Genomic DNA, 27146 nt, shown 5'->3' on the forward strand with positions numbered 1-27146 from the left:
CACATGATGCGATGAAGACTTCACATGTCTGAATTAAGACCTGATGCAGCCAAATAAATGAATATTTAAAAAATAATTTTACCAGCAAAACCATGCATACCTTTTTCCATTAGGAATACCTTTAAAAATTTCTATGGTGGTAAACATAAGCCTTTGCATTTGATTTTTTGTTTGTTTATTAGATCATCTCTTAAGTGAGAGCACTGAGAGCGGTAACCCAAGGGATGAAAATAGAGATTATTTGATGGAAGGGGCAGTTTGTGATGAAGTAGGAGCTGGTAAGTTACCAGGCCTGCCTGACTCTGTGAAAACCCGGGACCCTTGAGAGCTGGGGAGGGGCTCTGTGGGCCCAGACTGGAAGTGTGGGGGAAAGAAAAGGCCCAGAGCAGTGATTTCCTTATACTATTTCATTTATTTCACTCAACAACTTTCTGAAGAAGACAGTACTGTCATCATGCTTTCAGGAGGGAAATGGAGGCTGAAAGGCACATGTTAGTTGCCCACAGTTACACAGTTTGTCAGTGGTGGAATGATTCAAATTCAAGTCAGCCTGCTCTAAAGCCCATTTTTCATCCAGAGTAAGATCCAAACGGTCCAAGAAATGGAAAGGTGAAAAAGACAAGCCTTGCTCACCATATGAATACGCAGCAATAATCTCAGATAAAACTGTTGCGGTCATTGAAAGTCATAGTCAAATTCAGAAAATATAGGCCTCCAAGTTCCTCTTTGCGGGGGGAAAAAAACCTCTTACTCTGGCATGTGTAGTTTAGACCCAGGGAAAGTTGCAAGGGATCTGGGTGGAGCTGGGCTCCATAAAAACCATTACCTTTGTGGTTAAAGATTTATTAAGTGATCACATTGTGCTGGGCATGTAAACAGACTTGACCCTTGCCCTTAGGGAGCCAAGAGTAAATAGGCAAGATTTATAGCCAGAATGCTTCACAGCAGACTAGACGTGTTAAAAACATACACGTTCCAGGATCCTACCCAGCAGAGCTGAAAAATGTGACCTGGAAGGAAACCTGAGATGCCGGAAGTTGGAAATTGTCCACCTAACCGTTGCAGTCTCATCTCCCTGTGAGAGTTAAGGTAAATTACTTTCACTAGCTGTGTGAGTTAAGGTACATTCCTTAACTTCTCTAAGCCCCAGCTTCCTTTTCCAACCAATGAGGCTGATGATACTTGCCTCATAGGATTAAGTGTGTGTGCTGTGCATGCACGCTCAGTCGATCAGTCATGTCCAAGTCTTTGCGACCCCACGGACTGTAGCTCATCAGGCACCTCTGTCCAGGCAAGAATACTGCAGTGGGCTGCCATTTCCTCCTCCGGGGGATCTTCCTGACCCAGGGATCGAACCTGCAGTTCCTGTATTGGCAGGAGGGCTCTTTACCACAGTGCCACCCAGGAAGCTCAGGATTAACATGGAGTGTTAATTAAATAATGTGAGCAAAATGCCAGGCACACAGTAGATGCTCAATAAATGATAGCTATGTTTTTTTAAAGTTTCCCATTTGTCCATGGGATAATGTTCAAGCTCTGCTCCCTGGTACTTAAGACTTTCAGCACCTGCTTAGCTCTCCAGGCTTTACCTTGGCTCCCTTCCATTCACTATCCAGCCAATATCCAGGGGCATTTATTTCCTGATGACTCGTTAAAGTCTTCCCTCCTTTTGAAGTTTAGCACAATTCTCAGAGTATGAGAGTATGTCTATGGAATCTTGAGGGGGCGAGGCTCTCCGAGGCACTTTCAGAGGGTCTTGAAGTCAAAATTATCATCATAATAATACTAAGATGGGAATTCCCTGGCAGTCCAAGGGTTAGGACTCAGCACTTTCACTGTTGTGAACCAGGTTCAATCCCTGGTCAGGGTATCAAGACCCCACAAGATGTGCAATGCTGCCAAAAAACAATAACGCTCATAATAATGCTAAGATGTTGTTTGGTTTCTTTTTTCACTTTTAACATTTGTACCAAATGTGCAAAAGCACTGGTAGGTGAAAGTGAGAGAACAAGTAATCCTTGGTGGTAATCCATTTATTGGTAATCAATTAATCCATTATAGGTAATCCTATAATTGGGTGGTAATCCACCACCCAGTTACAGGGAGGAAAATACCAGTTTCACATAAGATTGTGCTTAAAGAAACAAAAAATATTAATTCTATTAAATATTGCCCTTTGAGCACACATCCTTTTAATATTCTGTGTGATGAAGTGGAAAAAGCATTTCTGCTGTATGTGAACAGTCAATTCAACTGAATTGTGAGTTGAACTGCTACTTTTTTTCATGGAACATCATTTTATCTGATAGAATAACTCATAAACAAACTGTACTCATTCAAGTTTGCATATTGGCGAACATTTTCTCAAAAATAAACTGAATCTGTCACTTCGAGGAAAACAACTAAGCCTTGTTGCTAAATGATAAAATTGGGGCTTTCCAGCAAAATTAGACTTTTGGAAAACTTGTATACAACTGTGAGCTTGACAGATTCCCAATAATTGAAGACTTCTTGATGAGCTCCATGGTAATATTAAAAAATGTGATTCTTTTACTATTGTGTAACAAAACAAGTCAGCATTTTAAAGATCAAAATTTCTAAATTACCAGTGCATGAGGTTACAAAATCATGTGTGGGTAAAAGACACATTCAAAGTACATGCAGACCAATGGGTTTTAATGTAACAGAGAACAAAAGTTCATTGATATGCTTTCAGATTCCACCTTGAAACTAACCTTTAAGAGACTACTTTTTGTTGAGATTTGGTGTCTCATCAAAGAAAAAAGATATTTATAATTATCTGAAAAAGGTTATGTATTCTCCCTTTTCCCAACTTCTTATCTGTGCAAGGCCGTGTTTTATTCACATACTTCAACCCAAACAACATGTGTCAACATGCTGAATACAAAAGCAAATATAAGAACCCAGCTGTCTTCTATTAAACCACTCATTAAAGAAATTTGCAAAATAGAATTTCCCACTAATTCTCCTTTTCTTTTAGAAAATAGTTATTTTTCAAAAAATATATTATTTGCGTTAGCATGTAATTGGGTTTATTATTGTTATTTTAAATGATTTGATAAACAATCAAAAAAATTCTGTTTTAGTATCTAGCTGGGTAAATATTTAATTCACACAAACGAAAGCTCTTCAGTGTCTTCAATCATTCTCAAAAGGATAAAGAAGGTCTTAAGTGAATCACTGGCTTAGAGTAGAAGTCCTACCACCTTCAACAAAACTGTCAAAACATTCAATCGAGGTGGGCAAACTTTTTTTTGAATTCCTGTAGACTTTAAACTTGTACTACTCTTCTGTCACTTGGTGTTATCTTATTTTGTCATTCTCTTTGTTTTAACATAAAAAAAAGTCCTGCAAGCTTCTCACAAGCCAGAAATCTGTCTTATTGCCTTTGGGGGAAGGTATAAGGGATAATCCATGCATATGCCTATTGTTATATCCCTGATAGCTCAGTTGGTAAATAATCTGCCTGCAACACATGAGACCCTGGTTTGATTCCTGGGTCAGGAAGATCCCCTGGAGAAGGGAAAAACTACCCACTCCAGTATTCTGGCCTGGAGAATTCCATGAACTGTATAGTCCATGGGGTTGCAAAGAGTTGGACATGGCTGGGCCAAGCGACTTTCACTTTCATACTTATTGTTGGTAGGATACAGTGAAGCATCCTAATTTACTAGCATCATTGTCTTGATGAGCTCTTCCAAATATGACTGAACCTCCCTAACCTAAAATACTGTTGGGGTAATAGTCTGAATCAGTGAAAAATCAGATTCCAAACATATTTATGTATTTTAATTACATATTATTATGTAATTTATTATTTGTCCTTAAGGTAAGGCTAATGCATATTCATTGCAGAAAAATTTTAAATTACACAAAGTAAATAAAATAATTATCTGCAAACTAAATAATATCTAGCTGTTTTCTAGCTTAAAAAAATTAGAAAGCACCTGTAGTCTCATAATGTAGATATAAAGGATATTAATATTTTGATCTATCACCTTCAAGGATATGTATCATCCACATAAAATGAGAGTTTTACAGAAAATTGGAACATTGCTTTATATAAAGTTTTGTACCCTCCACTGCCTTAAATGCTCTTTGAAAATGTTATTTTTAGTAGTGCTGATATGTTTCAATGATGCACATTTATGTTGTTTCTGGTTTATTGTTTTTAAACAATAAATGACACTGTGATGACTATCTTTAAAGAAACATTGATGATTTATTTGTTCAGGATAGATTCCTAGATTCCTAGATGGGATTACTATATCAACAGGAATTCCAAAATGCAGTTTGATTAAATTAAAATTATGTAACTTGATGCTGGGAGGGATTGGGGGTAGGAGAAGAAGGGGACGACAGGATGAGATGGCTGGATGGCATCACTGACTTGATGAATGCGAGTCTGAGTGAACTCTGGGAGCTGGTGATGGACAGGGAGGCCTGGCGTGCTGCGATTCATGGGGTTGCAAAGAGTCGGACACGACTGAGCAACTGAACTAACTAACTAACTAACTTGAAAATGATGATTGCGTTATGGCCAAAGTAGGTCAAATAGAGCTTTCTGTTATGGATGGCCAGCTTCACTTCAGGTCTCTAGCACTTGGGTGCTCAGAGTTGTTCGCAGTGATCATGTTAAGATTCAAGTTTGAGGGGATATAGGTATTGGGAAGACGAGTACACAGAAACCAAACCTGGCTAATTTAAGCAGAAAGAAATGTATTAAAATATTGGGTCACTCTGAATTTCCAGGACATCAGAGAACTAGGCCACATGGCCAGCTAAGCCTCCCAATCACAACAGATCTGGTCCCAAGAAGACTCCACTCCTTTCATCGTCCTGCCACAACTACCCCTGGAGTTCACCATTAAGGCTGCCTCCCATAGGACTAGAGTGGATGCCAGGCTCTGGCCTCCCAAGTCACAGTCCATCATGGATGCTGTGATTGTCAGAGCCTTGTACTTGTCCTCAGTCAAGCTGCAAGGGAGGCTGAGAAACTCTGACTCCAGCATTGGGGATTGGTGTCTGCTTTCCACCAGGACTTATCAAGAGGGGGAAGTCCTTGGATCTTGAAGAACAGTTCAGATGCTGAGATACCAAAAAAGAGGAACACCTGTTTACTATAGCCAGTAACAATGTTTGTCAAGCTCCTGGGAATCCAGGACCTATTCTAGGAGACGTGATATTGATATTGTATAATAACACCTTTTGGCGGTCAAGGTTTTCCAAATGACCAGCATATGATGTTAAAAAATCATGTGTGTGTAAAAGAGTCATTCAAAGTACATGTAGACGAACAAGTTTTAATACCACAGAGGACAAATATTCATTTCATCCTGATATACCTTTCTATTTATTACAGAACAGCAGCCAGGTCTAATTTGCCATCATTATCTAGTGCCTAGAGCAGAGTGGGGGCTTTCCTGGTAGCTCAGCTGGTGAACAATCCATGTGCAATGAAGGAGATCCTGGTTTGATTCCTGGGTCAGGAAGGAATAGGCTCTCTACTCCCAGTACTCTTTCTTGGGCTTCCCTGGTGGCTCAGATGGCAAAGAATCTGCCTGCAATTCGAGAGACCTGGGTTCGATCCCTGGGTTGGGAAGATCCCCTGGGAAAGGGCATGGCAACCAACTCCAGTATTTTTGCCTGGAGAATCCCAGTGACAGAGTAGCCTGGCAGGCTACTGTCCATGGGGTCACAAAGAGGCGGATACGACTGAGTGACTAAGCACAGCATAGCTCAGGGCAGAGTGGGTATACAATAGACACTTCTTGAATGAATGAATGAATATTAGACACTGCTTGCTGAAAAGGATGCCATCCACTATTGAGAATGCTGACACTAAATTCCATTTCATTTCTATGAGTGCGATCACTGGGAGTGAAATATAGAACATTAGGTTGGAGACAAAGCAGTCTCATGGTCTTCACCTTCCAGCCCATCATTTTTTTTTTTTTTTCTGGGAGGGGGAGTATTAAAAGATAAACTGAGACATACTGACATTTTTAAGCATCTATTTGAAAGTGAAAGTGAAATTGTTAGTCGTTCAGTCACATCCAGCTCTTTTTGACCCCATGGACAAAGCTTGTCAGGCTCCTCTATCCATGGATTCTCCAAAGCAAGAATACTAGAGTGGGTTGCCATGACCTTCCCCAGGGGATCTTCCCGACCAGGGATCAAACCTGGGTCTCCCACGTTGCAGGCAGATTCTTTACTGTCTGAGCCATCAGGGAAATGTTTATCTGAGTAAACGCCAGTTCCTATTGGCAGTACCAAACAGGAAGCAGTTAGTAGTTCTCCATCCAAGGGAGTTAGGGGCAAGATTTATTGAGAACATTCAGCAAGCAAGTCAAAGAAAGGACTTGATTGGCTATAGCTTAAGCAGTGCCTTATTAAGGAAAGCTTAGTTGCTCAGCTGTGATTGGTTGTCCTTGGGTTTCATTTCATAACTTGAAGGCATTTATTGGCTTCCTTCTAGTTTGCTTGTATAGGCTGCTAAGTCATTGGAGTCTGCTTAGAATAATGGTCTTCTTGTTTAATTAACTTAATAGAAAAAATTATCCAGGCCACACCATCTTCATCTTTTTAATTCCCCCAAAGGAAGTGAGCATTGGTTTGTAATCACATTCTCTCAAAAGATGAGAAACAATAATTTCCAGATTTAAAAACAAAACCAGAAACCATAGGTCTGAACATCTAGGGCACCTGGGTGGAAATGTGAGACTTTCATGGAGGATGTTATTCAGGCAGAGAAGGTTACACATGCAAGCAAAAGGCATTATGGACCAATGTTTCCAGGTATATGATCCTTGTCCCCTTTTATACCACTCTACTACTGCCCATTCTTTGCAAATAAAAGAATTTTTAAAGTTGAGGAACTGTTTATGTAAATTTATAGATGGAAGAGAGGCGTTTGAAAAAGCTGATTCTGAGTGATTGCGATTTTCCAAGTCTGATTTCCGTTGTTGGAAAAGGAGAGCACAGTAACAGATGATGTCATTATTGGAACCACAGAAGCATGAGGACGTAGAGGCTCTGCCTTGCCTCATTTCCACCTTTGCCAAGCGCTGAAGTGGAACCGTGGAGATGGATGGCTTGGGATAATTTTTGGCAAGGCATCTGAATGTCAGAGCTTGTTTTCCAGAAGGCTATTCCCTTTAAAGACACCCAGGTCTCTATCATATTCTGTAATTCTTTTCTTTTTCTTTTTTGCCAAATAGATCACTTCAAGCTGCAGATATCCCAAGCACAAATTACAGTTCATTCTCACATCTGAGATGCCATATGCTAACTCACAGCAGTACTTGGAGTAAAAAAAGCAGCAAAGTCAAAAACTTCCTTCTTTGGCTCACTATGACGCCCACTAAGTCTCACCCAGCAGGACTGTTTAGGATGGAGAACAGCTTGCCTGATACAGACTCATCTCCAACCCCATATGGAGTTGACATTTTCTCACAGTGGGCCATTCTCTCACTACTCTGCAGATATTAACCACTCTGCCTTCCCACAGATTTTTCAAGTAATTAGCTGCTCGCTGCCAGCAAACCCAGCCACTTTTGAGGTACAACACGAGTCATCCTCCAGTCAATCTCCTAGTTTCTGATTTGCTGCCAATTTCCCTTCTCCTGAGAGCTGACAGATGGGTCCTGTCTCTTTCTGTGGATGGAGATGTAGATGCTTGGAGCTCCGAGCTAAAATCCAGCAAGTGACAGAGTTGGATAAGTTCTCCCAGGTCTCTTCCAGTTCTCCTCTTCCCAGTATCCCCTGAGATACTGGCACATAGCCCCAGCCATACAGAGTGTGTAGTAGTAGGTCTTAATAACTGCTTATGTTGCTAGGGCTGAATGCATTTAAATACAAAGTGACAACGGAATGCTTAGCATGTGGCAAGGACCATCCTTATTAGCACCTGGAATGTCTGATACCAGTTGGTTCTCATAGCAAAGAGAGGAGGAAGGTACAACTACCATTCCTTTTTAGAGATGGGGAAACTGAGGCACCAGCTGGTTTAAGCAACTTGCCCTAGTTTGCATTAGTAAGAGTTAGAGCTAGGGGATTCCCCGGTGGCTCAGATGGTAAAGAATCCACCTACAATGCAGGAGAGCCAGGTTCGATTCCTGGGTCAGGGAAGATCCCCTGGAGAAAGGAATGGCAACCCAATCCTGTATTCTTGCCTGGAGAATCCCATGGACAGAGGAGCCTGGAAGGCGACTTGTAGTCACAAAGAGTCGGACACGCCTGAGTGACTGACACTTTCACTTTTCAGAGCTATGGGATGAGCTCTGGCTGTCCCACTCATGTTCTCAATGAACATGAGTTTAACAATAATAAACTCATGTTCCTCAGAGTGATCATGACAACAAAATTAATAAAACAGCAAATGCTCTATAACCAGGCAACAGTCTGAGGATTCTATGCAAATCAGCTCCTATAATTTTCAGAATAGGAGGAAAGTAGACATAAGATCCCACTGTTCACACAGGAGTAAGCTGAAACACAGAGACATTAAGGAGCTTGCTCAAGGTCACACAGCTCTTAAGGGGCAGAGCTGGAATTTAAATCTAGGCTTCAGAGTGCATGCATGCTAAGTTGACTCAGTCATGTAGGATTCTTTGCGATCCTACGGACTGTAGCCTGCCCCTGGGATTCTCTAGGCAAGAATACTGGAGTGGGTTGCCATACCCTCCTCCAGGGGATCTTCCTAACCTAGGAATGGAACCTGCTTCTCTTGTGTCTCCTTCATGGGCAGGTGGTTTTGTTTTGTTTTGTTTTAACCACAAAGTGTGTGCTCTTAATTTCATGCTGTTTGGGGAGCACTTTCCTGGATTTTGCTACAGATTATGATAAAGCCGCATCCCCTCTCTCATGGCAGGCAGGAGAAGGCAGCTTCCTCTCAGGGGCCCTTTCAATCTGATTCCACGCCCCGTGGTTCTGGGAAGCGCTACCAGCACCTGCACGGACATTTCCGTTCCTCCCACACACAGATGGCTCTCATGGGTGGTCCAAGTGGTCTAAATTGCTTCCTGCATGTTTCTGAGAAAGCAAGGAAAGTGTGGTTTGTCTTTGAATGGAGGCACTTCCACAGGGAAGGAACAATGGCCCCAAGTCCTAGGTTCTTCTGGGAACAGCAGATGGGTCCCAGAGCATCTGGGTGGTTGGTGTTGTCTTGCCCAGCACATCTCCCCTCTTGTAGTCTAGCACTGCTCTCACTGATGACTGCATAGCTGGCTCAAGCAGAACCCTCCCCAGGTATTGTCCTTGCTGTAGCTGATAGAAAAGAGGCTCCTATTTGATGCTCAGTGCCCAAGGCTGTTGGAGGTGGCCTGGGGACCACACTCTTTGCACTTGGGTAGAAGAGAAAGATGCTGACAGCAGAGAAGTGATGGGGAACTTGGGCCCAGGCTTCAGTCTCCTCAAGACACTTTCCTGTCCTTCCCACTTGTGGGAGACAATAACTCGATCTTATTTTGAGTTCTGTGAAGTTGGGTTTGCAACTGGCAACTAACCAGAAACCATCTCCAAGGACTGTATTACTGAATCTTTGTAAAGGTGCTGTGAATTCTGTGGCTCTTTCCACCTGAATTCTAGCTCACTGGTGTGCATTACTTTGAGGACAGCTCTGCAGTGATGTCCCATTTGCCTTTTACTAGGTGTACTGGCTTCCAGGTATCACTTTGCCAACAAAAGTCAGTGTAGTCAAAGCTCTGGTTTTTCCAGTGGTCATGAATGGATGTGAGAGTTGGACCATAAAGAAGGCTGAGCACCAAAGAATTGATGCTTTTGAAATGTGGTGTTGGAGAAGACTCTTGAGAGTCCCTTGGACAACAAGGAGATCCAACCAGTTAATCCTAAAGGAAATCAACCCTGAACACTCATTGAAAGGACTAATGCTAAGGCTGAAACTCCAATACTTTGGCCACATGATGTGAAGAGCCGATTCATTGGAAAAGACCCTGATGCTGGGAAAGACTGAGGGCAAGAGGAGAAGGGGACAACAGAGGATGAAGTAGGTGGATGGCATCATCAACTCAATGGACATAAGTTTGAGCAAACTCCAGGAGATAGTGAAGGACAGGGAAGCCTGGTGTGTTATTTTTTCCTAGCTTTTGGTGGTTTGCCAGCAATTTTTGGTGTTATTAGCTTATACATCATTGCCTTCGTCTCTGCTTTTATCCTCATGTAGCTTTGTCTCTACATGTGTGTGTGTCTATATCCAAATTTCCCCCTTTTATAAGGACAATGGTCATATTGAATTAGGGCTCATCTTTAATGACCTCGTGTTATGACCAACTAATTGTATCTGCAACTATTTTCTTTTCAAATAGGGTCCCATTCTGAAGTATTGGGCATTAGGACTTTAATATAGGAATTCTAGGTCTGCTGCTGCTGCTGCTAAGTCACTTCAGTCATGTCTGACTCTGTGCAACCCCATAGACGGCAGCCCACCAGGCTCCTCTGTTCCTGGGATTCTCCAGGCAAGAATACTGGAGTGAGTTGCCATTTCCTTCCCTAATGCATGAAAGTGAAAAGTGAAAGGGAAGTCGCTCAGTCGTGTCTGACTCTTAGTGACCCCATGGACCGCAGCCTACCAGGCTCCTCCGTCCATGGGATTTTTCAGGCAAGAGTACTGGAGTGGGATGCCATTGCCTTCTCTGAAATTCTGGGTCAAGGGGACAGAAATCAACCCATACCACCATCAAGCAGGGGAAATAAAGAATAAGATGCTGTCTTCTCTTCACCCAGATGAAGGCTTTGCGGAGTAGACACAGAGGGCACCGACTCTGAATTTGAATGTCACTTTTATGAGTTAATCTTCTGGGTTTGACAAATAAGCACAGTGGGCTGGATTGATGGTTTTTAAAACTCGTTCCACAGAGCCACTGGGACTTGTTTGGGTTGGGGGTTATGTTGGCAGATTTCCGGCCCCTCCTCCGCACTTCACCCGGTGATGTGCCAGGGGCGAGTGGGGGAGGGGGGTAGAGGGAGGAGGGGCATCCACCTTGGCAGATGGGAGTATTTAACTGCTGAAAAAGTGAAAGAGAAAGTTGCTCACTGCTGTCCAACTCTTTGCCATCCCATGGACTATACAGCCCATGGAATTCTCTAGGCCAGAATACTGGAATGGGTAGCCTTTCCCTTCTCCAGGGGATCTTCCCAACCAAGGGATCGAACCCACGTCTCATGCTGAGCCACAAGGGAAGCCCTTAATTGCTGATGTTATATAGAATTGTCAGCGCACAGCAATAACACAAAGCAGTTGTTCAGTTGCTAAGTCATGTACGATTCTTTGCGACTCCATGGACTGCAGCACACCAGGCTTCTCTGTCCTTCTTATCTCCCGGAGTTTGCCCAAACTCATGTCCATCGAGTTAGTGATGCCATCCAATCCTCTCATCTCTGTTGTCCCCTTCTCCTGCCTTCAATCTGTCCCAGCATCAATGTCTTTTCTAAATGAGTCAATTTTTCCTATCAGGTGGCCAAAGTATTGGAGCTTCAGCTTCAGCATCAGTCCTTCCAATGAATATTCAAGGTTGATTTCATTTAAAATTGACTGATTTGAAGCAGACCAGCTACTAATTGGTTTTATTGTTGTTTTGCAATTCTCTGCAAATAATGCACTCCCCTCTCACCTGCCCCCTAGGGGGATAATTCAGACAGGTTGATTCCACCAGTTCCCATCTTTGTATGCACTGCTTTCTCAAAGTGATTCTGGGCTTATCTGTTTTATGGGTACAGATTCCAAGAAAATTTTTGTTTGAATAAAGCGCTCTGCTTAAAAAAAAAAAAAAAAGTTTGAGTCCAGAAAACAACTAAAGGATTTCTTGATTTCCTTCCAGTTCTAGGATCCTGTGTGTCTCTATTAAAATTAGTCTCAGGTTTCCGTGATGGTCCGGTGAATAAGAATCCACCTGCTAATGCAGGGGACATAAGCGCAATCCCTGGTCCAGGAAGATTCCATGTGCCATGGGGCAACTAAACCTGTGCACCACAATGGAGACCATGCTCTAGAACCTTCATGCTGCTGCTACTGAAGCTCACACACCTAGAGCCTGTGCTCAATAACAAGAGAAGCCACCTCAATGAGAAGTCCTCCCTAGAGAAAGCCCTTCAGTTCAGTTCAGTTCAGTCGCTCAGTCGTGTCCGACTCTTTGTGACCCCATGAATCACAGCACGCCAGGCCTCCCTGTCCATCACCAACTCCCGGAGTTCACTCAGACTCACGTCCATCGAGTCGGTGATGCCATCCAGCCATCTCATCCTCTGTCGGCCCCTTCTCCTCCTGCCCCCAATCCCTCCCAGCATCAGAGTCTTTTCCAATGAGTCAACTCTTCGCATGAGGTGGCCAAAGTACTGGAGTTTCAGCTTTAGCATCATTCCTTCCAAAGAAATCCCAGGGCTGATCTCCTTCAGAATGGATTGGTTGGATCTCCTTGCAGTCCAAGGGGCTCTCAAGAGTCTTCTCCAACACCACATTTCAAAAGCATCAATTTCTTCGGTGCTCAGCCTTCTTCACAGTCCAACTCTCACATCCACACATGACTAGTCCTTAGGCAGCATCAAAAACCCAGTACAGCCCCCCCCCCAAAAAAAAAAAAAACCAAACACCACAACAACCAATAGTCTCAATCTTTTTATAATTTTCATTCTCTCCCTTTCAGAAGTTTTGTTTTATTAACAATGAATTAAACATCATAATGAAGATTGCTTGAAAGTGAAGGCGTTAGACACTGTAGCCCGACAGACTCTTCTGTCCATGGAATTCTCCAGGCAAGAACACGCGAGTGGGTTGCCATGCCCTTTTCCAGGGTATCTTCCCAACCCAGGGATCAAACCTGGTTCTCCTGCATTGCAGGCAGATTCTTTGCCATTCAAGCCACGTGGCAAATATTTTCAGCTTTCTCTAAACCTGGAATCCAAATAGAAGGATGTGAGTTGTAGGGTGGGTGCCACCATCTTAAGGGAAGTGAGATGGGCTAGTGGCTGGCTCCGCAGAGGTGTGGGCTTTTACATGGAGAATGGTCTTTTCTTTAGAGTATCTCATTTAAATAACCTAGAGTGTCTAACACATACAATTTCTGCTGAGGAGGAAGATCTTTTCAGTATGCCTGTGTCTGGAGTAGTAACAGCTTTTGTCAACCAGTGGAAATACCAATTGGCATGTATCCTGGAGTCCTAGGCAGCTGCAGTTCCAAACCTAGTTGGTTGCAGGCTAGTGGTTTCCACTTGACACCCCTTTCCCCAAAGGCACCCTCCCCCACACTCGACTGTAGTCATAACCCCCTTTTCTCTTCACCCACTAGAATTCTGGTGCTGCCCCTGCCTGCAGGGTGGAACCACCACCCTGCTAAGATTCTCTCACCTACTGTTCTCATTTTAGAAAAGAGACATGACTATTTTGATATGTAATAATATTTGCTAATGCTTATTAAATACTTACTCTGTGCCAGGCACTGGTCCAAGTGTTTTACTTGGAGGTGCTTTACTGGAGGAGGGCACGGGCAACCCACTCCACTGTTCCTGCTGGGAGAATTTCATGGACAGGAAGCAGGCTACAGTCCATGGGGTTGCAAAGAGTTGGACACAACTGATCAACTAGACACGAGTGAATAGACACGACTGTCTAGTTCTCCTAACCATCCTATGAGGCAGGTACCCTGTGGGCCCGTGGGCAAGCAGGCACAGAGAGGTGAAGTCATCCTTAGTTGAGGATATGGCACGACTAGGCTCTGGATCCAGACAGCCTGGCTGTCAACCACCACGGGACAGGCTACGTTATACAAGTGCCATTGGAAGGCAGGTATTTGGACAACATCCCTTTTCTTGCCATTGAAGTGAACCCAAGAGAGCTAGAAAGAGAGCATGATGGCATTTAGAAAACAACAGAGGAGTGTTTGACTGTGTATGAGTAGGAGTCTAGAACAGAAGTGCTGTTTAACCCACTGGTCCTTTAGGGAGCAGGAGAGGAAGCCGGCATGCCAGTGACGCTGTTTCCTGTCCCTGCAATGCGGGCTGAAGGTGCCTCCCTCCATCCCCTCCTGCCCTTGTGGGGGAATAGGAATTTCCCTTCTTTTTCTCCCATGGCAGGGAGGTGGGGCACAAGTCCAGAAACAAGAGAAAGGATGTCATCTGTGAAGTGGGGGTTTCCAGGCTGAGATTCATCCGTGGACAGAGAAAACAATTATTTTGAGGAAAAAAAAATAGTGCTTGCTCTAACTTTAGGGTCTGTGTGTGTGTTAGTCGCTCAGTTGTGTCCAAATCTTTGTGACCCCGTGGACTGTAGCCTGCTCCCTGTCCATGAAATTCTCCTGGTGAGAACAGTGGAGTGGGTTGCCCGTGCCCTCCTCCAGGGTATCTTCCTGGCTCAGGAATTGAAACTGGGTCTCCAGCACTGCAGGCAGATTCTTTACCATCTGAGCCACAGGGAATGCAGGAGTTACAGGAGACCTGGGTTCAATCCCTGGGTGGGGAAGATCCCCTGGAGAAAAAAAAGGCAACCCACTCCAGTATTCTTGCCTGGAGAATCCCATGGACAGAGGAGCCTGGCAGGGTACAGGCCATGGGGTCACAGAGAGTCAGACATGACTGAGCACGCACTCAACTTTAGGGTCTGCCTACATTTAATCTCTACTCCTTTGACTCTGCCACGTTTAAGGCCTATATTGCATTATCTTTATAACCCATTCCTCACTTCCAAAGATTCACCTCTCTAATTCATTTTCTGTGCTATATTTTCTGTTGCCTATATTTTGTGTCCAAAAATACAAATCTGATTGCTTCCCTTCATACACTAAACCTTACGTTGTTGTTCTCCGTGACTAGGGAACATTCCTGAAATCCACCTCTCTTTCCAGCTGTACAGGCATGTCCTGCCCATCTTGAGGCCTGTCTTCACTTGCCTGCCCTTTCAAACCCTCCCCATCCTTTATGACCTTGACCATAGGCTACTATTGCATATAAAGCCTCTTGGGATGCCCCCAGTAGAACACTTTTCCTTCCCCAGCTCCTTTCTGCTGTATCTTTCTTTCCATGGCTCTACATTTGGCAAGAGCAGCATCCACCAGCCCCCAGGAGGTTTTGCAGACCACACTGAATTCATATTACAATAAGAAGCTTACAGCTTTTGAACACCTGGACTCAGATATATGATTTAAAAAAAAAAAAATCTCTTTCCTTCTTTCTTTGGTCCAGATGCTCGTTCAGCATTTTCTCCCCATCATCCATGTCTTCCACGACAGAGACGCAGGAGAGGTGGGTTCCATCCCGGGGTAAGGAAGATCCCCTGGAGAAGGAAATGGCAACCCATCTCCAGTATTCTTGTCTGGAAAATCCCATCGACAGAGAAGCCTGGCAGGTTACAGTCCATGGGGTTGCAGAGTCTATAGATGCCATTTTAGAAACAGCAGTCTGTTGTCTAGTGACATTCTATTATGTGAAGCTGAACATGTGACAGTGTGGTCAGGTTCTCAGAAGATTTTCAGTTCTTTGGTGGCATTTAATTATGACCACATGGATACAGGTTCAACTTGAGGGTAGGCTGATTTTTTTCCTGGAACTGAGAGCTAAAAATCTACTGTTATTTATTGATTTTTTTAAAAGGATACAATCTCAAAAATTTTACAAGTTGGTTAAACAAACCAAAACACTGCAATTACCAAACCCCAGTCTGTTTTCCTTAGAAAAGCCCAGACACTTCAATGTAATTGGAGAGTTTTGTTTTGTTTGATCAAATACTGTGGTTAATTTACCAGCTGCTTCCCTGGAGTTCATAAAAATTGACCACGTAATTCCCACACTACCCATCCCTCCCCCCAATTTACTTTTCTTTTAAATGTAATTTATATTCCCTCTTTCTTCTAAGAGTGGCTAACTGTGTATGATAGCTTTCTCAAGTGGTATGAGGGGGAAAGCTAAAATACATTGTTCTATCTGGTCCAGAGGATTTCTGATGATCTCATTAGGGTAGAGATGAAATGGCATCATTAGAATGTGTTTTACATGGGTCATTTATATAACTAGAGTAATAAGTTATTTTCATTGTAGAAAATATAAAAAAGAGAAATAGCTTTTACTCTGCCAAAACAAAAACAAGGAGAAACAGAAGTCAGAATTAGAAAGCACTGTTGCTTTCCTTTGCCAGTAAAAGGGGCAGTGATACACACAGTTGAAATTTGGACAATGAGGTCAGTATAAATCTGCCCAGTGATATTGATGCTGATAATTATATCAGAAGAGTATGCTGCACACACCTCCTAGGGCTCCCTGGACTCATCAAATTACACAACCAACTTTGATTTTGATAAGGGTTACTGACTACAAACCACCTTCATATTCTTGCCTTGAGAACACCATGAACAGTATGAAAAGGCAAAAAGATAGGATCCTGAAAGATGAATTCCCCAGGCAGGTAGGTGCCCAATATGCTACTGGAGATCAGTGGAGAAATAACTACAGAAAGAAAGAAGAGACAGAGCCAAAGCAAAAACAACACCCAGTTGTGGATGTGACCGGTGATGGAAGTAAAGTCCCATGCTGTAAAGAACAATAATGCGCAGGAACCTGGAATGTTAGATCCATGAATCAAGGCAAATTGAAACTGCTCAAACAGGTGATGGCAACAGCGAACTTCCACATTTTAGGAATTAGAGAACTAAAATGGACTGGAATGGATGAATTTAACTCAGATGACCATTATATCTACTACAGTGGGCAAGAATCCCTTAGAAGAAATGGAGTAGCCATCATAGTCAAAAAAACAGTCTAAAATGCAATGCTTGGATGCAATCTCAAAAATGACAGAATGATCTCTGTTCGTTTCCAAGGCAAACCATTCAATATCACAGTAATCCAAGTCTATGCCCCGACCAGTAACGCTGAAGAAGCTGAAGTTGAACAGTTCTGTGAAGACCTACAAGACCTTCTAGAACTAACACCAAAAAAAGATGCCCTTTTCATTATAGGGGACTGGAATGCAAAAGTAGGAAGTCAAGAAACACCTGAAGTAACAGGCAAATTTGGCCTTGGAATACAGAATGAAGCAGGGCAAAGGCTAACAGAGTTTTGCCAAGAGAATGCACTGGTCATAGCAAACACCCTCTTCCAACAACACAAGAGAAGACTCTACACATGGACATCACCAGATGGTCAACACTGAAATCAGATTGATTATATTCTTTGCAGCCAAAGATGGAGAAGCTCTATACAGTCAGCAAAAACAAGATGGGGAACTGACTATGGCTCAGATCATGAACTCCTTATTGTCAAATTCAGACTTATATTGAAGAAAGTAGAGAAAACCACTAGACCATTCAGGTATGACCTAATTCAAATCCCTTACGATGATACAGTAGAAGTGACAAATAGATTCAAGGGACTAGATCTGATAGTGTGCCTGAAGAACTATGGACAGAGGTTCGTGACACTGTACAGGAAGCTGTGATCAAGACCATCCCTAAGAAAAAGAAATGCAAAAAGGCAAAATGGTTGTCTGAGGAGGCCTTGCAAATAGCTGTGAAAAAAGGAGAAGCTAAAGGCAAAGGAGAAAAGGAAAGATATGCCCATTTGAATGCAGAGTTCCAAAGAATAGCAAGGAGAGGTAAGAAAGCCTTTCTCAGTGATCAATGCAAAGAAATAGAGGAAAATAAGAGAATGGGAAAGACTAGAGATCTTTTCAATAAAATTAGAGATACCAAGGGAACACTTTTTGCAAAGATGGGCTCAGTAAAAGACAGATGGTATGGATCTAACAGAAGCAGAAGATATTAAGAAGAGGTGGCAAGAATACACAGAAGAACTATACAGAAAGATCTTTATGACCCAGATAATCAGGATGGTGTGATCACTCACCTAGAGCCAGACATCCTGGAATGTGAAGTCAAGTGGGCCTTAGGCAGCATCACTACGAACAAAGCTAGTGGAGGTGATGGAATTCCAGTTGAGCTATTTCAAATTCTGAAAGACGATGCTGTGAAAGTGCTGCACTCAATATGCCAGCAAATTTGGAAAACTCAGCACTGGCCACCAAACTGGAAAAGATCAGTTTTCATTCCAGTCCCAAAGAAAGGCAATGACAAAGAATGCTCAGACTACCACACAATTGCACTGATCTCACACGCTAGCAAAGTAATGCTCAAAATTCTCCAAGCCAGGCTTCAACAATACGTGAACCGTGAACTTCCAGATGTTCAAGCTGGATTTAGAAAAGGCAGAGGAATCAGAGCTCAAATTGCCAACACCCACTGGATCATCGATAAAGCAAGAGAGTTCCAGAAAAACATCTACTTCTGCTTTATTGACTATGCCAAAGCCTTTGACTGGATGAACCACAATAAACTGTGGAAAATTCTGAAAGAGATGGGACTACCAGACCACCTGACCTGCCTCCTGAGAAATCGGTAGGCAGATCAAGAAGCAACAGTTAGAACTGGACATGGAACAATAGACTGGTTCCAAATCAGGAAACGAGTACATCAAGGCTGTATATTGCCACCTTGCATATATAACTTATATGCAGAGTACATCATGAGAAATGCTCGGCTGGAAGAAGCACAAGCTGGATTCAGATTGCCGGGAGAAATATCAATAACCTCAGATATGCAGATGATACCACCCTTATGGCAGAAAGTGAAGAAGAACTAAAGAACCTCTTGATGAAAGTGAAAGAGGAGAGTGAAGAAGTTGGCTTAAAGCTCAACATTCAGAAAACTAAGATCATGGCATCTGGTCTCATCACTTCATGGCAAATAGATGGGGAAGCAATGGGAACAGTGACAGGCTATTTTTGGGGTTCCAACATCACTGTAGATGGTGATTGCAGCCATGAAATTAAAAGACACTTGCTCCTTGGAAGAAAAGTTATGACCAACCTAGACAGCATACTAAAAAGCAGAGACATTACTTTGCCAACAAAGGTCCATCTAGTTAAAGCTATGGTTTTTCCAGTCATCATGAATGAATGTGAGAGTTGGACTGTGAAGAAAGCTGAACACCAAAGAATTGATGCTTTTGAACTGTGGTGTTGGAGAAGACTCTTGAGAGTCCCTTGGACTGCAAGGAGATCAAACAGTTCATCCTAAAGGAAATAGTCCTGAATATTCACTGGAAGGACTGATGCTGAAGCTGAAGCTCCAATACTTTGGCCACCTGATGCAAAGAACTGACTCGTTTGAAAAGACCCTGATGCTGGGAAAGATTGAAGGTGGGAGGGAGAAGGGGATGACAGAAGATGAGATGGTTGGATGGCATCATGGACTCAATGGACATGAGTTGGAGTAAGCTCTGGGAGTTGGTGATGGACAGGGAAGCCTGGTGTGTGGCAGTCCATGGGGTTGCAAAGAGTCAAACCCGACTGAGCAACTGGCCTGAACTCAACTGACTAGAAACCTACTGGGTTACTAAGGGCAATTAAAATGTGACTGGGGCTTTTTTTTTTTAAAATAAATAAAATATCAATCTCATTTCAGAAGTATATCAGAATTTCTTTGGCTGCTCTGGGTCTTAGTTGCAGTATGCACAGTCTTCAGTTGTGGCATATGGGATCTAGTTCCCTGACCAAGGATGGAACTGGCCCTGCTGCATTGGGAGCATGGAATCTTAGCCATTGGACCACCAGGGAAGTCCCAGGAGAACATAAGAATTTCATTTTTGCGCCTCTCTCTTGCCCACTTGAGTTTTAGCCCCTAAGAAAGATGGCATGCCTGACACTAGGGTTTTATGCCTTGACTAAGCAAAAATTGTGAGAACATTTGTTTTAAGTCTACCATGCATTTCAAGCTAAAACTCTGTACATCCCCACACACATTAAGCCTTCTTTTAGTAGGACTCCTTTCATTGAATCCCTCCACGGCCATCCCCCTTCTCCCTCTTGTCTGCTCTTCTCTGACTAAACCAACTCCTTTGTCCTCTGGGCTGTCACTTAAAAAAGAATACCCTCTTTCACAGGACTTGTTACCTGGCATTGTTATTTCTCTTGGTTTGTGCTTTAACACCCTCAGGCCAGTATACAGAGGACTTGCGACAGTTGGCTGTGTTTTTTGTATCTGTCTCCATTCCTAGACCATGAATCCCCAGAGGAGAACTCATCCTGTCCACCCCTCTGTCACCACCACTGCTGACACATATGCATCCCTCTGTGGTCACATCATCTGATAAAGGATTAATGAATGAATTTGTGATTGAGTGTCTGGGGAAAATATACTCTAACATTAGTCACCCCTAGTAGGCTGACTCTATCTGGATCAGTCTATGGCTGACACTGTTTTCAGTCCCCAAAGAATACAGTGATCTCCTCCAGACTTCCGCAGGCCACTTTCTAAGCCGTGCTGCAGTGTTCAGGGCAGGTTATATGAACGGCCCCGTTTTAGTTTGCTGGGGCTACCATAACAAAGATTGCCAACTGGGTGGCTTAAATGATAGATATTCATGCTCCTGCAGTTCTGGAGGCTGAAAGTCTCAGAACAAGGTGTGGGCAGGTTTTGCTTCTCCGGAACTCTTCTTGGCTTGTGGGTGGTTGTCCTCTCTCAGCACTCCATGTGGCCTTTTCTCCTTATGTGCACCCCTGGTGTCACCACCCCACTTCAGGACACCGGTTGTATTGGATTGGGGCCCCACCCTGAAGGCCTCATGAACTCAATCATCTCTTTGTAGGTCCTGTTTCCAAATGCAGTCACTTTCTGGAATGTGGGTTGGGACTTGAACATGTGACTCTTGGGGAACACAATTCAGTCCTTACCAGGCTCTAGCACAGGTTCTCTAGTTTACTACCAACAGGTCCCACTGCCAAATAAACAGAGAGAGAGCTACAGCCTTTGGAAGCACTCTGAGGCCTGTTGAGGGAACTTTTGGGGGGCTCACAATTCATGTGTTGAGATTCACTAATCCAGAGGCCCAGGAACCTTACGGGGTGGGCGGCAATGAGAATATAAACTGCGGTGGTAGGTGAGACTGCTGGGAGGGAGACCCTCTTGGGATAAAGATGTGTAGACAAAACTGCGCTTCATGGGAAAATTGGGCATGGTTTTCTACAGCAGGTGTTGGCAAACTTGCTGTCAAGAGCTAGATAAGAAGTATTTTCTCTCTCTCTCTGTTTGGGCGACTCAAGAATACCTTTGTAGCTGGAAAGTAGCCATAGGCAATGCCTAAATGAATGGATGTGGCCATGTTCCAATAAAGCTTTATTTACAAAAACAGGCGGCTGGTTGGATTGGGCCTGCAGGCCTTAAGTGCCCTGGTCTAGAGCACATCCTTCCTGGTTTTGATTTTATATAGATTCTGAGCCTGTCATTTGAACTATTTTACAGCGTATAGACAAATGATAGCAATGCAAAACATCCTTGACCCTAAAGATGTAAAGTTTTGACCCTGGGAAGTTCAACTGACTTCCTTCTCTGCCTTTGAAAGAAGGCAGTCTTGCCTGAATTTGCACATTTCTTTCAATATTCCTGATCTATAAAAATATCTACCCTTTGTATTCTCCAGTTCTCCTCCTTCACTAATAATGAGTTAAATAAAATCTTTAACATGCATTCATTTTTGATCTATAGGATGGTAATGATTTTGTCTTTTTTAAAAAAATTATCTTTTGAACAAATACTGCTGGGCAGTTTGAAAAGGGCTTGGAAACTGCACTAAGATCATTGTGATTCTGCCTTCTGAAGCAATAGTCTTTAAACTTTTTTATTATATGCCTTCGTCAGAAAATATTTTTAACCACCTGCCTTAACATACAAATATAGTATACTATATTCAGTGCCGTACATAGACTAACATATATAAACATAAACAAATAATAATTTGAAAAATAAAGAACTTGCAATAGTTTCTTTGCATATCCCAATGGATCTTCTTCCTAACACCTTTGGTTCTCTCTCTTCACTATTTTTCTGGACAATCAGTTCAGTTCAGTTCAGTCGCTCAGTCGTGTCCAACTCTTTGCAACCCGATGAATCGCAGCACGCCAGGCCTCCCTGTCCATCACCAGCTCCCAGAGTTCACTCAGACTCACGTCCATCGAGTCAGTGATGCCATCCAGCCATCTCATCCTCTGTCCTCCCCTTCTCCTCCTGCCCCTAATCCCTCCCAGCATCAGAGTCTTTTCCAATGAGTCAACTCTTCGCATGAGGTGGCCAGAGTACTGGAGTTTCAGCTTTAGCATCATTCCTTCCAAAGAAATCCCAGGGCTGATTTCCTTCAGAATTCTGGACAATAGTGAACCACAAATATTAACTAGTTGGAAAAAAAAAAAAAAAAGCTCTGAGTTAACCCCAACAATACACAAACAAAGCACATTGTTGTAAAAACTAACTCTAATTTGAGTTGATTGGCTCAGGGGATGGCAGAATTCCTCCTAAAGAGGGAACTGCACCTTCTTCCTGGAAAATAGCTTAATGGAAATGATCGGTTATAAAAGATAAGCTTAGGCAGTCATAGCTAGATGGAAGCAGGTTCCATATGAAGAGTTAAATTGCTTGTCTAACAAACATGAGGATTTCAGTATTGTCTACTAGAGCTGAGGAATCCTTGGTGGTCCAGCAGTAAAGAATCTGCCTGCAATACAGAAGACACGGGTTCAATCTCCGGGTCAGGAAGATCCCCTAGAGAAGGAAATGGCAACCTGTTCCAGTATTCTTGCCTGAAAATTCCCACTGACAGAGGACCCTGGTGGGCTACAGTCCATGGGGGGGCAAGAGCTGGGAGTGGAAGCTGTTAGGACTTTGGCAGAGAAGATGCGAAGGGGTTCTACTCTAATGAGGAACATGGCAGAGGGTGAGGTCATGGCTTCGAGTGGATCACAGCCAGGGAAACACAGAAAATGCCAGAGAAGTACAGCAAGTTCCCTACATATGAATGGGTTTCCTTCCAACAGCACGTTCGTTAAGTCCAATTTGTTTGTAAGTCCAACAAAGTTAGCCTAGGTACCCAACCAGCACAATTGGCTAGGCGGTACTGTACAGGTATAGGGTTATAATACTTTTTACACCAATAATACATAAAAACAAACACAAAAAATACATACAATTTTTTTTTTTTGACTGTACCATGTAGCATGAGGGATCCTAGTTCCCTGCCCAGGGGTGGAACCCGTGCCCCTTGCACTGGAGGCGGGAGTCTTTCTCTTTTTTGGCTTAAATAACAAACATGTATTTTTCACAGTTCTGAAGGCTAAGTCCAAGATCAAGGAGCTAAAAGATTTGGTGTCTGGTGATGCTCTCTTTGTTGAAGCACAGCATCTTGACTACTGGACCACGAGGGAAGTCCCCGGAGAACATTTTTAATCTTACAGTGCAATACCTTGAAAGTAAAATAGTACAATACAACAATTGGCATACAAGGACTGGCATCAAGTGAACAGGCAAGAAAAATTACTGACTGGAGAAGGAAGAGCGGGTCGGAGATGGTAGAGCTGAAGGATCATCTGAAGGAGATGGAGGGCATACTGCAGTTTCACTCACGCCTTATGCTGATGGAACACACATTGGTATTTTTGAAAGTTTGCAACTTAAGGTTTCCAATGTAAAGGATTCACTGTATCTATTGTGTTGATGGTTCCTCTGACTGTGCCATTTATGCTCAATCATTTCTGGAGATTCCATAAAAATCTGCTTTTGCTTAATGGAATCGAAATGAAGAGAGCAGCTAGTAACTCTGAAATTCTTTAAGGTGTCCAGAGGCAAAGAGAGCCAAGATCTGCATATGAGCTGGGAGCAGAGTTGAGGAGCCAGAGTAGAGAAGGAAGCGGAGATGGAACTGGGCTGTGACCCTAAACGTGTGATGGGGAGACTATGTCTGGCAGTAACATAGGGTGAGGCCTCAGCAGTGTCATTTCAGAACTAAGGAAAGATGACTGCTGAGCACCGGAGTATTAGAGGATTTTCAGCAGCAGGCTCTTGGGTTACCTGTTTTGAAAAATGTGGTGATGGATTGGAGAGCAACTAGTGTCGTTGGAGGGCAACGACACTAGAAACAGCGAACCAGTTAAAAGATTGCTGGAACACCAGGCAAGGATGATGAGGACAGAACGGGGGCAGAGGAAGTGTTTCTTCTGGAGGTAGAGTCTGGAGACCAGTATGAGGATTCCCTACAGGGGGAAAGAGGAGAGTCAATAGAAATAACATTTATAAAGCTCGGGTGGTCGGGTATCTGGTGACATGCCATTCCCCGAATTAGGAAACATATGAAGAACAGGTTTTCAGGAGAGATAATGGGTTCATAGTAGGATAGGCTGAATTTGAGATGCCCATGAAACCTGGCAGAGATAGGCTACAAAGAGCTGACAATAAGGCTTCCCAGATGGCTCAGTGGTAAAGAATCTTCCTGCAGTGCAGGAGACTTGAGTTAGATCTCTGGGTTGGGAAGATCTCCTGGAGAAGGAAATGGCAACCCACTTCAGTGTTCTTGCCTGGAGAACCCCATGGGCAGTGGAGCCTGGTGGGGCTGTAGTCCATGGGGTTGCAAAGGATCAGACATAAGCTAGTGATTAAACAATATAGCAGGAGAGAGATCAAGGCTAAAAACATCTCTGGGAATTGTCCTCTAAAAGGTGTCATGATTTTTGTTTATTGCCCTTTGACAAATGTTAAGAAAACAATAATCTTTCAGTTCATTTACTCATTCATTAAACCTTAATGAGTATGCAAACCATGTGCTAGATTCTAGGGCTTCCAAGGTGGTGTTAGTGGTAAAGAACCCACCTGCCAGTGCAGGAGACATAAGAAACATGGGTTCGATCTCTGGCTAGGGAAGATCCCCTGGAGGAGGGCTCAACCCACTCCAGTATTCTTTGCCTGGAGAATCCTATGGGCAGAGGAGCCTGTCCATAGGGTCACAAAGAGTCGGATGTGACTAAAGTGATTTAGCACACACACACATCCTAGACTCTAGGGGTAAATGATGAATAAGATCCTTCAGAAACTCATAGCCTTATCAGAGGATTAGGTCATGAACTAAAAGCAGAGCTGCAGGTGTGGGGACCACTCAGAACCCCATGGTTGTTACAAAGACTTTTAAACTGAAGACAGTTGAGATTCCACAGATACAGAAAGAAGCCTTCTCAGAGCTTCTCTTATCAGACTTAAGGCAGAAACTTTAGAGAAATGACGCGTGCCATAAATTCTCTCTTTGGGACAGGTCTGCCCCCAGGACAGACCAAGAGTAAAACCTATCATAAAACCCTTCTCTGGGGGAAATTTGATCCTGATAAAGTCAGAAAGACTGCTCAAACCTGTGGAGACAAACATTACCGCAAACTTTACCTCTTGTTTGTTCTAAAAAAACCCTGTTTGTCTTTTCTAAAGAAACCTATTTGTTCTTCCCATAGGAGTGTTTCTCCCTCCTCCCCTTTTCTACTAATCTGCTATTTCTAATAACCCTTAAAGTTGCTCATCACCAAGTACTTGCATTTATGCACATTGCACATATAAATAAACTTTTTTTCCCCTGTTAATCTGTCTTTTGTTAGTTTAATCCATAGGCCCCAGCTACTAAACATAAGAGAATCAAACAAAAGTTTTTCTTCTTCATCACCAGAAAGAAATTTCCATCCTCAATGGCTGACATCATGAAAGTGGCATTAAGGACAATGGGCAAAATAAAAAGATGACCAGGTGTGGAAGAGAATAGCAGAGACTATTCATTCCATTTTTATGTACCTAAGAGTATTGTGGGAGTTAATTTACGGTAGGATTTATATCCACCCAGTCTTCTCAGACATTTTTCACCTCTCACCGCTAGGTCTTTCTCCTTCCTCATTCTAGATTTGTATACTATTCTTGACAATATCTCTTCCAAGGACAGATGGGAAGCAACGATAAAGTGGCTGAGATGTGGGATTTGGCACTCTGCCATGGCTAATCACCCACGTTGACTTCCCGTCCACTTTTCCACACTGGGTTTACAATCTTCTCACTTGGGGGCTTTCCAGTCCTTGGAGGAGCTCAGATTTATCAGGAGATGGGTACTGAGTTTTGTTTCTTTCCACCTGACCACTCCCCAGACTCTCCCTGGGACAAGTTAGATTTATTTCCTTTCAGAAAAAAATTTACCTACACTAGCACTAGATCAGAAACCTCCCAAACTGTTTGCAAACCTCAAGGACTATTTCAAGGACTTTGCCTCCAATTCATACTTTCCTATCTGTTTATATACCCTGTTCTTTTGTTTACTGCCTGCCAGATTTCATGTCAATAACATGCTTCAGGTTATCTCCCCTGGTTTTGTCCTCTATCTAATAAGTTTAATAATTGCCTCTTTTACCCTTCCAGAAAAGAAATCATCATTTCATATAGTTCTATTGTGTTTCCTACAACTTAATCCAGCACTGGGAATGTAATAGGGACAGAATTTAAAAAGTACTTTGAATTGAATTAGATGGAGTTATGTAGATGTGATCAGAGTTGTTTTTTTTTTTTTTAATCCAAACTATAAACTCAAAGTTACCATCTTTATAACTTTCTTGTTGTTATTTTCTATGAACTCTTTCATGGTCTATGCTCAGAGAGAACCCACGGGTATACAAAAGAGAATGGAAGCCCTGAGACCACAATGGGATTTTTGTTACTGGCCATGACTCTGGAAATCAGGAATGTTCCGTCAATACACATTCCAAAATTCCTAGCCTACACAGTCTGGCTTGCTTCCAGTATGTTGACTCTATTAATGGATACTTGAAATATATACCACTTTCCGCTCTTTATGCAACTGTCTTAGGGTGGAATTTTCTTTTCTCCTCCCACCAGAATCTCAGAGTTGTTTCAGCTCCCAGCGTGTACTTACATGATCCTTTGTAAAACAGAGGGCTCAATATTTCCCAAGCTTTGAACCTTTAACTCCTCCAGGTCTGAGTTCCTTCTGGGTCTTCTCCTTCTTTGATTGGGCGGGCACAAAGGCTGAGGAGAAGAAAAGCAAGATGGAAAGTTTTAGAGTTTAAAAAGAGAGAAAGGGGGGTAGGACGAATTGATAGAGTAGGATTGACATATATACCATGCGTAAAATAGATGGCTAGTGGGAGCCTGCTGTATAGGACAGGGAGCTCAGTGCTGTGATCTGTGATGACCTGTGATCTGTGATGAGTGGGATATGGGCGAGGGGGTGGGAAGGAGATCCCAGAGGGAGGGGATATATATGTGTGTGTG

General features: G+C 43.0%; 1 long non-coding RNA gene across 1 annotated transcript in view; it reads left to right on the plus strand.

The window, feature by feature from the left end:
- Nucleotides 1-910: 910 nt before the first annotated feature.
- The window catches only part of LOC138421625 (uncharacterized), an 81024-nt gene continuing 54788 nt past the window's right edge, over nucleotides 911-27146 (plus strand). The window contains exon 1 of the long non-coding RNA XR_011249560.1: nucleotides 911-1089. This is a non-coding gene — a long non-coding RNA (uncharacterized lncRNA). The remainder of the gene's footprint in view (nucleotides 1090-27146) is intronic.

This window comes from Ovis canadensis, chromosome 16 (assembly GCF_042477335.2).
Source record: "Ovis canadensis isolate MfBH-ARS-UI-01 breed Bighorn chromosome 16, ARS-UI_OviCan_v2, whole genome shotgun sequence".
Classification (NCBI taxonomy): Eukaryota; Metazoa; Chordata; class Mammalia; order Artiodactyla; family Bovidae; genus Ovis; species Ovis canadensis.